The following is a 12,897-nucleotide window of genomic DNA, read 5'->3' on the forward strand; positions in this document are numbered from 1 at the left end:
TGCAAAGATCAGTCTCAAAACAAAAACTTCTACAACCAGCCACAAAATTTACTTTAGCACACTAGGAGCAGAAAGAAACTGCAAAGAAAAATATTGCGTTTCTCCTATTAAAGTGCAGCAACAAATATTTACAAGAACTATGAAAAATATTCAGGTAAAAATTTGAAAGTCAACATTTTAGAAGAATTGCATTACTTATGACAACTGTTTAGGTTTAGCAGCTCTTTGGCTTTATGTTTTACAAGGACAAGCTCTCACGTGATGACAACAGGTGATTGATTTATAAGCAAGCTCTGAATTGTATTACAACTGTGAGAGTCTTTGCTCAAAACTGCCTTCAACTATAAGTCGAAGGGCTATAGCAGATGTCAACAGAAACATAATAAAAGTATTAACCCATAAAAGAGGGCAAGAAAGGGGAAAACATTCCAAAAACTCTTAAGGCTTCATTCTCATGTAAGCAAGTGGTGCAAATCTCTCTGGAAATATCTATCTTTCCATTTGTATTACTTTCTCAAGGGCATATGGGTTATTCAGAATTCAGCATCACAGTTCCACAGACAAAAATGCAGAGAAGAATCATGTGAAGAGAGCTAAGTAGCTCTTTTTACTTTCTCCTGATGCATCTAGCAGTAATTGATGCCAATGACAGGATGCTAAATTTCATGGTTTAAAGCTCTGATCTCAGAATGCAGATTCATAAATCCTACAGGTTCTCACAAAAAACTTAAGACAATCTAAATCATTTAAAGGGGAAATAAAACTTGTAGAATTTCTGAAAAGAACAGGCTTGGAAAAGTCTTCACAGTTAACCAACATACACTGCTGAGGGTATGCTAACAGAACTCTTGTCCTCTTAGCTATTTTTCCATCTTCTTACAAAATATGTCAGTCTCCAATAATATGGCTTCATCCCCTCTCAACCTCCCTGAAAGATTTAAAGAAATAAGCATATTTTCTAGATGATCTGCTATGTTTCAGTACCTTCTAAGAGGGAACCAGTATCTAGCTTGCCTTAACTGCCTTGTCAGCATTCACAAATTGCTACTTAGTTTTTGGACCACACCCAAATAATTTTGATCCTGTATCCCATCTGGACCTTGCAGAGGTCACCCTTGCATTCTTCTTGCTGTCTTTTAACTTTTACAGCTGAAGAACACTTCACTGTTTGTTCCAATTTCTTCTGCAAGACCTTATATAGTCTGTTCTTTGCAGCAATAATGCTATACCTGCATATCTTGACCTCTAAGTCACTCTTTGCTGACAAATTCTTTTTTCCCTGTTATTAGTCATGAGTTCTTTGTTTAGTCCAAATACACATGGTAAATTAAATGTCCATCTCGCTGGGTCTTGAGCCTTTTCCTCTAATAATTTGCCCTGAGAACACAAACACCAGAAAATTTTGCCACCTTTTAAGTAAAAGAAATTCTAGGCCTCCTGTGCAAACTCCTGAACTCCTTGACTCAGGCTTACCAGTTGAGCCTTTCAGTTACTGAGTTTCAATTACTTACCAGCTCAGCCTTTATCAGAATTACATCTTTATATCAAGAACTTAGTTTGCTATCCACTGAATTAACTTAATCTCTTAGTCAGCTCGTAATAACCCATCTGCCAAAACCAGGTAAAGAAATAGATGATGAACTGACTGGTTAAGTTACCTGATAAGAAATCTGTTGAGTGTTACATTCAAAAATATCTATGTACCCATTACAAAACCCTAAAAACTAAATAAACAATGAGCCAAACACACATAGCCAAACTATTTATTATTTTCACACTGATACTGCCCCAAATTTAACAAGAAACTATCCCTGCCTGTAGAAAGCAGGACAGAACTAGTTAATCCCTTGCACATGTGGCAGAGTGATTTTTTTACCCACCATTAAAAAAAAAATTAACCTTTTGAAATAAACTAGATAAACATATTGTTTGAATTTTATTACCTATTCAGGGAATTAGGATGCACTTCAGAAAAACAGCTGACTTTCTAGTAAAGCCAGCAAGAGAAATTGTTTCCAGATTATTTCAGTGAAATAATTGGTCATTTTTAACCGCAAGATGATGTGTTACTGCAGTCACACGCTGAAACTCCATTCCCCCTCCTTTTTTCACTTTTTTATTGTGGAGCCACTCACAATGACAGAACTATTTCAAAGAGAAATGATCATACCCAGCACTGTATCTTTGTGAGGCCAGTAGATCCACAACCTACTGAAATTTAAGTTTTCCCTAACCACATCAAGCCTTATGGTACTCTTCACTTAACTTTCTGATCACATCATTAAAACCCTCGTTAATAAAACAAAGGCTCATGAAATTTTTTTTTCTTCATCATCTGCAATGAGAAAGTTAACATTTTACACCTTTCAGCAGCCAAGCACAAATACTGCCAGTTCCCAGTCCCAAAGTATGGGCAGGACTTTATCTAAATCAAATAGAAAGGGTGCGGGACAAGCAGGTAAAAGCAATACAGTTATGAAGAAAAAAAATATCCTCTCTGGTCAGGCGATATTCAGCATTTTAGGAGCAAAAAGATACTACAGGAAGAAGAACAGGAAGCAGAAACTGGGCAGAAGGATGACTGGAAAGTGTGAGGAGGAAGGAAAAAAAAAAACAACCCAGTAAGAGAAACTTTTGATTCATCTTCCTAATTTCAAGGCAGAACTGGAAGGTTTTTTAGTTTCAAAGTCGAAACTTTTGCTTAGGATTTAAATACAGCCAGGGCAGACAGAAAAACAACTATAAAAATATGTTCTGCAAGTGTGCAAATCAAGATTTTCCTCAGTCTTTAACACTAATATAAAGGTACTAATATGTCACCTATACAGTGCGCCTCAGCTAAAGATTGAGATGCTGTCTCCATCTTTTCTTCCCCGTTGCTTCACCTTTGCGGGGATTATAAAGGTCAAAGTTTTACTAAGAACACAGAACCTACACTCTTCAGCAGGACTGACAAACCATTCCCCTGATCCTAGAGAAACCTTCACTGCAGACACCTTCACATCAATACTGACTATGCCTCCGCAGTTCACTGCCCAACACCCACATCCATCCTTTTTGCACCGGTCAATGCCCACAAAGCCACGGAGCATCCTTTCCCAGCTCGGGAGGTGCACAGGGAGAACAACAAGTGCATCATGTAATTCAGACCGCAATGAAGGATGCACGCCCAGTACGCAGAGCTCAGCAACATGGATGTCTCTGGTGACCCCACTGGTTCTTCTGCCCTTGCAATGGCACCACATAACGCCAAAAAAGGCTTTACCACCGCCAGCTCTCCTACAATACCAATGAGTACTGCAGCGCTTCTGAATTTTTCATGTTATTACACCCTTCTTCCCATACAACTCCCACTCAGTCTGACCTCATTAAAAGCCAGGGTCTGTCCCCAGAGAACTTCATCTGTGCTGGAAGCTGCAGCAGGAGGTGGTAAAGGGAAGGCAAGGCAGCCCTCGCTCCTCTTTTCCCAGCCTGCACTTTTCCCTTCTTCCTCCCCTCTTCTCCCACAGCCCCCCTCTGGTTGCAGACAGGTGACAGCTTCGCCTCGCCTGGGGACTGGGCTGGGCAGACGGAGGGATACCCGGCACAGAGCTCACCGCGGCCCTCAGAGCTCACCGCGGGCCCTCAGAGCTCACCGCGGGCCCCAGAGCTCACCGCGGCCCTCAGAGCTCACCGCGGGCCCTCAGAGCTCACCGCGGCCCTCAGAGCTCACCGCGGGCCCCCAGAGCTCACCGTGGGCCCCCAGAGCTCACCACGGGCCCTCAGAGCTCACCGCGGCCCTCAGAGCTCACCGCGGGCCCTCAGAGCTCACCGCGGCCCTCAGAGCTCACCGCGGGCCCCCAGAGCTCACCGCGGGCCCCAGAGCTCACCGCGGGCCCTCAGAGCTCACCGCGGCCCTCAGAGCTCACCGCGGGCCCCAGAGCTCACCGCGGGCCCTCAGAGCTCACCGCGGCCCTCAGAGCTCACCGCGGGGACTCGCCCGCAGGGCCGCCCGACAGCCCCCAGAGCTGGGCAGGGGCCCCATTCCCCTCCACAGCCGGGCCCCCGCGCAGGATTTCAGCGGGAACCCGAGGCACAGGGTACACGCACCTAATTCTGGATTCCCAGCTCTCAACAGGAAGCAAACAAATATTTCGACAATAATAATCTGAGGTGCTTTTGAGTAGTTAAAAACCAGGAGATTTAAAAATCAGAACCACTTGTGTCAGATGTGGCCCACCGCTGTCCGTCAGGAAGCTCAGGAATTACAAGCAGGCCTCGCAATCTTTTCTTACTAATGCTGCAACATTTTTATTTTTTTTTACTCCCCTTCTTTTTAATCGGAACAGACACAGAAGAATTAAAGTTAAATTTATAAATACAAAAGGGGGTGGGGGGAGGAAGAGTTAAGTATTTTACAAGAGGAAATGTCATGGGAACGTGCTGATAAGAAATAAATTCTGAAAACACACCAATAATATAAAGTACAGTACGTAACCTAACTTATAATACATATGAAGCTGATTTTAATTATTTTCAAAAAGCACCAGCCTCTTTATTTGTAAATGAAAAGCCTTTTAATTTGCTTCATAAGGAAGCAAACTAACAGTACCAACACCTTAAACCTTAATGGTGTAGATCAACAATGTCTTTTTTTCCAAAAGATGCATTTCATTTGGGGTTTTATCCCTATCATTTCAAACATACGGTACAGCTCCATAAACAACTATACTTGCACAATCAAAAGGGAACTGAAGCTTAGAGTAGGACTAAGTGAATGAGGGAGAAATGGAAAAGGATAAAAATTAATTTCTCTGAATTTATAGAATGCATTATTAAAAATACGCATCATTTATGCTCTAGAATTCTGGTTTACAGCATTAAAATCAACCCAGCAGTTCATAGGAAAAAAACCCCGCGTACTTAATAAACTTTATGAAGTTTTTTGTTATATACTTGTGTACAGAATGATTCACCTTAAAACAGCATGCCTATGGACATTATTGAAGCTACTCTATCAGTAACTGCTTAAAACTAAAGAGTACAGTGTTACACTGCATTACTAAATGTTACATACAATAGGTATGATGCCATCTATATTTCATTAGAAAAGGAAAGCAACATGTATGAAACCTAGAAGTAGTTTTATATGACCAATACTGAATTCAAAGACATAAAGCCAAGTTCAACCCGAGATAGAATGGAAAGTTACCATGGAAAACAGAATTTTTAAAAATGGTCTTTTCTGTGAAATGGACTGTTGGTTTAACTTATGCATGCAGTCTTAAACAATGCACAGGCAATTTTTAGATACTCTAAAGTACACTAAACAACATTTTATAGTATTCTAAGCAGATATCACCACTATCTTCAGATACGTGAATGCCAGCATGGAAAAAAAATACATATAGAAATATGTCATTTGTTATTACGACATCTTGCTGTATAAGAGGCAAAAACCTGTAAGCCTGTTGGAGAATTCCTTATATCTTCCTGATCTGACTGGGGAAATGCCAGGACTGTGCTGTACATTGCTCCCGACACACTTTGGCAGAAAGGTCAGTCAAGTACATCCTTTCTCCAGAACTGGTCATATCTAGCATAGACGAGCTATAGCAGGCTCTGAATTCATGACTGAGCATGAACTTAAACTAAAGCCTCCAAGGGATTTTTTCCCAGTAAGTAATACATTACCAAATCAGAATTCAAGATGGACCTAAGACACATAAGGAAATTTTCTAAGGATTAACACTTGTTTACTAGACTTCAGTGACAAAGCAGAATAAATGTAAGATCCATGAGTGCTGGGAGGGCTGGGAGAAGAGACTTTCTGTTCCAATTCTAAAATGAAAGTAAACATATTATTAAATAGTGAGTAATTCACAGACCTATTTCCAGAGCTTTTAACAACTAGCATTGTTTGCAGCCACAAATGCTATTTCAGTTTCTCAAAAAGCCACAACATCAAATAAAATTTCCATCCTTCTTTCTGTGGCTTCAAGCCATATTGAAAAAGTACGGGGGCTGGGGGAAGGGGAAGTAGGACAAGAGGGGCAACAGATGGTTTCCTGATCAGACAGAAAAATCACAAATTTCAGATTAACACTGACAGGCTACCATAAGTATCTGGAATAAAGAGCCAGTAACTTGCTTTCTCAGTACTTTCTACCTAACAAGAATTGTGGATATCATAAAAGCCACATAGGATCTGTAGTGTATATCTGAAAGTAACTAAACTGGATGTCTCAAAATGTTGCCACTATGGCAAGTTTTCAACATGCCAAAATGTAAATCCAAAGAAGGAGTATCTTGAAATAAGGCTCCCAAAGCCTGCCATTCTCTTTGTCTTTCAATATGTTGCCTATGAATTTAAATATAACCTTATCTTATACTATACAGATTTCTTTTACCACTGCCACAACCTGGACTGATTTGTTAACAATTCTTTTTCCTCCTTTTTTTTCTACTGAATAAAGCCTATAAAACATTAAAAGTGTACAATTATCTATAGCTTTAAATAGAATTACAGTTTAGCCCAAAGGGCACAAGCTGCAGCATCAACACCTTAGTCTGCAAACTGAAATAAAGAATAATTTGTGTGATTTATAAATATTTCATAACCAGTGTTGACTGGGCTTGAGTACCACTGCAATATAGTTAAAAAAATAGTAGTATAAGACAACTGCAACATATTCCTACAGAAAACAGGGGGTTTTTTGGTTGGGGGTTTTTTTTGTTGGTTTTTGTTTTTTTGGGTTTTTTTTTTTTACAGATTTTCAGAAAAGCTATATTTGGACAAGTACACATCTGCTAATCTTCCCAATTATTGCTCAGGTTTTCATTTTTTGTTGGCTGCTGCTATTTCCTCTGTCACTTTTACCTTAGGTTCGCTTCCCTCACTTTCCAACTGGCAACATTTTCAGAGAAACTTCAGTTTGGAAGACTGAGCTCAGTACCATAACTAATATTTACTGGGAAAGCAGAAAAGAAGACAAAAGACAGGGAGAGGAGTGAAGGATTTGAAACCGCTGTTTTTCTTACCAATTTTGTTCTCTTCTGGGTTTCATTCCCAAGTTATTAGAGGAAACAGAGTAACTGCTGTCTTTTGTTTAGGTTTAAGGTAATACCGCTTAGGTATTTATGTAAATTCCAGTTTGTAAGCTAACAGCACATCTGATGTGCTTTAACTTTAAGCTAAGTATTGGTGTGAAAAGATAAATTATGTTAGAAGATTCCATTGCAAAAAAAGAAGCTAGAATAGCAAGATAATGGTTCATTTCTTCATGGGGTTTCAGTCTCATTTAAATTTGAAAAATTAATATTGGATGAGCTGGCTTATCCTCCATTTGGTTTCTCTTACTTCCCTAATCTGGGTATCAGATTTTATGGATCTGTAATAAGGACCTCATGCATTCCTTTAGTCTGTGTTTACCTTTACCACAATCTCCATAAGAACAGGAAAAAAAAGTTATTTGTACCTTCCTATAATACAATGAAATGTACTTCTGGTAGTAAATGACATGGGCTGAAGCAAAAGTTCAAGTGTACAGGTTTTAATATTACATGGAAGCACCCCAATAGACACCCTCAAATTGACAGCAAATTCTGCCAGCAGACAGTGGTTTAAATTCACAGCCCCAATAACCACAAATTTCCTTGAAGAATTCCATCATGGGAAGGTACACAAAGGTAGAGGCAACTCTGCCTGGTCTGTACTGCTCTTGTGCCAGAATCAAGGCATACTTAGAGCAGACAAAGTGAAGCAATTTCAGACTCAATAAATGAACACTCTTACTATTTGTTCCATAATTAATCTGGTAAGTAAACTCTTCAAGGGCTTAATCCAGTGGTTTTTTTATCAATTAGCACCATGATCTTTCAGATTTTGAAGCAATTTCTACCTAATCCAGACTTTGAACTTTCAACTCTAATGAACTAAAAATAAAATAAAATTAAAAAAAAAAATCCATCCAGTTTCAAGGACGGTTTATCCTGACTTAGCACAGACATGCCCATAAGAAAAATAACTACTGCTGCAAGAGTTAGATCCTCCCAGGGAACACAACTTACAGGGTTAATTTTGTTTCCTGTCTCAATTCCCACCTTGAACTGTGAGGAAAGGTATTTTGCCAAATTTTTTCAATTCTTGAAAATAAGTGCGCTACCTTACAAAAATAAATCCTAATTTGCCAAACAAATCCATTATACATCAGGAAGGAAAAGTACGATAAGAGACAAAGAGACACAGACATGAAAAATGCCTGGTTCAAAACTTTTGGAAAGAAATTACACAAATGAGGAAGCAAGAAAAATGACAAAAATAAGACTTTTATACCCAAATTTATGCTTCAAGGACTACATATTGTTCTCCAAATATGATCACATCTTCCATCATATACCAGCAAGCAGAGAACTTTTTCAGAGCACAGGTAGTGAAATCCATGTAACTAAAAGTAAACAAACAAACAAACCCCAAGGCTCTTCTCTACTTCATTTGAGTTAAAGCACCGTAAACTCAGATTAAGTGTGGTATTATTTTGTCTTCTACATCATAATGTGGAGCATATTGGTTCTTTGCAGTATTAGGACAGAGAAATGGTAATAAGTGCTCCAAATTCCCCATGAAGACAAAACCAGCAATGAAACTACCACAGATTCAGTAACAGTCTCCCTGCTTGACCTCCCCTGGTTTATGGCATTCAATCCCTGTATGTTTTTAGGGAGTGTTCCCCATGAACAGATGCTTTAAAACCTTTCCATTGCTGGCCATATACCAGGCACAAGCTTTTCCCCTGATCAGTCTTCTGGGCTCTGCCACACTATAAAGGCAAGACAAACCAGCACAAGAGGCCAGCAAGCTCCACAGTAAGAATGGAACCTCCCGTCTGAGCACAATACATGTGTGCCTCAAAAGTGCAGACTAATATGCGAACTATATAAGGCAACAAATCAAGATCTAAGCTTAATCAAAGTCCAAAGCTTTGCAAGATGTGTTTGCAAGTACAATATAATATGTACATACCATATTAGGCAACTGGAATTTTAACTCAAAAGTATTTCATCTTGCAAAGCTTAATGAGCAAATATAGCAAAGTATTTTATGAAGTTTTTTCCTCAACATATGTAAAGCATAAAACGTAGGGCTGCTATTAGAAGTAAAAATCCTTTTCCCTATTACAGAATTTTATTGAAACAAACCTTTTTCAGCATAACTGTCTAAATCCAGTTACAAACAGTATCATACTCAAAAATTCTTTGCTATAAAAAGTAGCTATTGTGTCACAAATATTCAAACAAATATAAGCCTTGTACAAAAGTTAAAACAATGCTTTGAGCCAAGACATTTACACTTTCCACTCCACTCCTTTTCAACAAAAGTCTACAAAAAAAGCTGCACGTTTATACACAAACTAAGACGACTTGCGAGAAAGTCAGGTTATCTGGAATTTCCAGATCCACTGTCAGCCCTTGTCAAATACAATACTTGGAGAGATAACCTTAAGACATGCAATGTTACACAATTTAAATAAATCCAATTACTTGACTTAATATCAGTAAATTGCCATGCCCTATTCATGAAGAACCTTACAAAGCAAATACAAGTAGAAAATTCTAAATGGATCAAACAAGGGCAAAACATTTCCCAGAGTCCTGAAAGATTTTTTTTAAAGTTTATAATGTCTGTCTATCCCACAGTATGTGAGTAAAAACAAAACCAAAACAAATCCACACCAAACGATTACTCAAATACCACCACCACACTTTTAACACTTTATTTAAAAAACAGCTGCAATTTATCTACCCTGTGTTAGTGGTCTACCCCGATTATAAAAACAGCAAATATTTTGAAAATACATCATTCAATTTGGAAATATATCTATCTTCTGCAGCATGAATTCTTCAACACAACAATTTTTCAATACAACAGTAGCAGAGCTGTGGTAGAATAAGCCCACTCTAGACTCTATTAGTCTATAGCACCTCTCCCGACATGTGGCATTCTGAAGTGACAGCAGAAACATTTTAAATCATCTAAGCAATTTCTTCCATTTTCTTAGGAACATGGGACTGAACGGATCTCCCAGGCAGCCACTTGCTCTCACAGAGCACTACATCAAAACCCTTCCACAAATTAGTAAATCACTTTTCTTGTCTCTCCCCTTCCTTCTACACTTCTGCAAAGAACTGGAGGCTTTTGCGACTAGCCACAACAAATCTTGTATTTTCACCATGTTCTCACAGAATAAAGAGGTAACAGTTTTACACAAGTGGTCATTAAGAAATACTGCATCTCTATACCACTACAAAATAGGGCTTAAGATTATTGTATCTGCCAAAGAGAAATCAGCCTCTGTTTCCACCTGATGCACCCACATGCAGAGCAGTCCTGGGGCAGAGCTCCATAGCTGCATAGCTCAGCAGGGTGTGAGGAACAATATTCAATACATTGTCTTTTTTCCAACAGGTATGAAGCGATCTTAAAGTTCTTCTGGAGACCTACTTTGAAACCCTAGCAGCTTGAACTGGTGTCCATTGAAACTAACAGCGTAACTTCCTGTACTATAAAAGTCCATTTAATCCAATTAATCTTTACCTTAACCTTTAAATTAAACATTAACCTTTGACTTGAACAGATCAGACTTCTCCAGAGTTGACTGATATCCACAGCCTGTCAGAGGAAGAACAGCTTTAAAAACCCTGGAATAGTCAGAAATAGATAAGATCAAAGGTGGATTCTGGTTAAATCAGAGATTCTTTCAATCCTCTCCTGCTTTCCTTTGCCCCTCCTCCTCCCCCTCATCCCACTAGAAAGAATTGCGGTATAAATTGACTATGAATACAAATCTTTCATTCTAAGAAAACAATTGGTACTTCATGCTCAAGTTTTTTGAGCAGCTGAATAACAAGACAATGTGGGAAATACCACTGGGCGACATATGAAGCTGCAAAAGTAATACTGAATCCTAGCATTCCATAAACAAAGGAGTTAGAAGTAATTATGAGTACATTTCATGCTTGCCAATCCCCGATTCTTCAGAGGCACATCCGTACTTTAAATTAAGGGAAAAAAACCTGGTATTTCAATCTTTCCAGCTGTACAAACCTTATTTGTGTGTGGCTCTTTGTGGGTGCTGAAATAGGGGAAGTAAAAAGAAAAGCAATGTATTCAGAATGCAGCTGAGAATCATTAATACTGTTTTTCTGATTTGTAAAATTTAGTGCATTTATTACTTGAATGGTGAAACACTAATTAGGAAAAATATCACCAAATACTTCAACAAATGTTAGGTTTGCCATAATTGCTTTGTTGAATTTAGGCCTACAAAGAGATCAAGGACTTCCTGTGTTTAAAACTCTAATCTCTACTAAGGATTTTGATTTCAGAAATGACAAATCCTTCATCTTATTTGCTCAAACCTGAAGATGAGTATCTCAAGGCTGAGTTGATCAAACCACTACCTGTTTTTGAAACCAAGTGCCTATTGCTCAAGAGGTATACTAACTTGACAACTCTAAAGTGTTATGCCTTTTTCTAGAAGTGTATTATATGCAGCAACAGTACATACCAGTTATTTTCAAACCAACTCTGTAAGGCAATTCTCTTGTGCTCACACCGTCTCCCCACAGGCATTCATACTTCCATTGGGATGCCCAACTCTAGAAATAACAACGCTAAGTGATGAAGGAGGGAGGAAGAGGTATGTTGAAGGCATGGAACGGGGACAATAAAGTAGAATGCATCTACGAGAGTCCAGAAGATCAAACTATTAATGAGGGACACGACATATACTTCATCTTGATCTGCGAGTGGCATGGACTTGTCTACTTGTCTACTCAGCTGTTCAGATCAAATGTTGACTCATTTAATCTCCTTAGCAGAATGCACCAGGACAACCAAAGCTATTGGTGTACATTGCCTGCCTCAAGCTCCTTCTGTAAACAGCATAAGCTCCAAGGCAAGTGGCAGTCTGAGACACCACAGTCTGCAGTCCAACATAATAAAATGAACTAGCATGAATTTTAGACTCCCTTAGCACTGTAAACTGCAGTGACTCAGGACATCTACTTCACATCCAGCTACTTCTGCCACAGAAGGGTAAGACAGACAGGAAGGGCAGCAACTGCATCAGCCACCCCATTCTAATTTTTTTAATTTGAATATGCTTCTTAAGGTAACAGGGAATGGAGCATGCAAATTCTAACAACCTTCTGATATGTGTCTTGGAGAAGAAGAAAAAACAAGGCCTGTGTTGTTGATCTTATTGTACCTTTTCCTCCTGCACAGATCAAGTCTTATTGCAACATTATTTTATTTCCTGCTTTGTCAGCCGCATTTGACCTTCCACAGCAAGGACAAGAGCTCTGGGCTTGACCAACAGAATGCCAACCTTCTCTTTCTGGTGCAGATGCTGTTTTGAAGCCTCTGTGGATCCTAGCACTAGCATAAAATCACTCATTTCTTGGAGTCAAGAAACAATAGCATTCCGGAAACAGGTGGCATTTGTTTAAATATGCAACATGGGATAAAAAAAAATAATGGTAGGAAGAGATTTAACAGATTTTAAACAAATAGTTCAGGCATTTCACACCCTGATTGTGCTGAGTTCCTCCCATAATTTGTTACTGTTTAACCTCTGTAGATAAAAATAGTCCAATAGGAGTACCAAAGAACTCTGCCCTGTGATTTAGATCTTACAAGTAGCTTATGCAAAGTTGCTTTGAAGGTCACCTAAAAAGTTAATCTTAAATATCATTCTTCCAACTGGAGGAAAAAGAGCTAGCAAATCTAGGCAGGTAATTACTGTAGAAAAACAGCATACAATCTTTCTATGCAAATTCACTCTCACGTGCAAATAGCTTTCTATACTAATTCAGGACTCAATCCGTCCCCACCCATCTAAAAAAAATGGCTTTTGT

The 12,897-nt window shown here is 38.9% G+C and overlaps 1 protein-coding gene across 1 annotated transcript in view; it reads right to left on the minus strand.

Annotated features, from left to right (window-relative positions):
* The window catches only part of ARHGAP42 (Rho GTPase activating protein 42), a 167,928-nt gene that overhangs the window by 110,776 nt on the left and 44,255 nt on the right, over positions 1-12,897 (minus strand). The window lies entirely within an intron of this gene.

This window comes from Haliaeetus albicilla, chromosome 20 (assembly GCF_947461875.1).
Source record: "Haliaeetus albicilla chromosome 20, bHalAlb1.1, whole genome shotgun sequence".
Lineage (NCBI taxonomy): Eukaryota > Metazoa > Chordata > Aves > Accipitriformes > Accipitridae > Haliaeetus > Haliaeetus albicilla.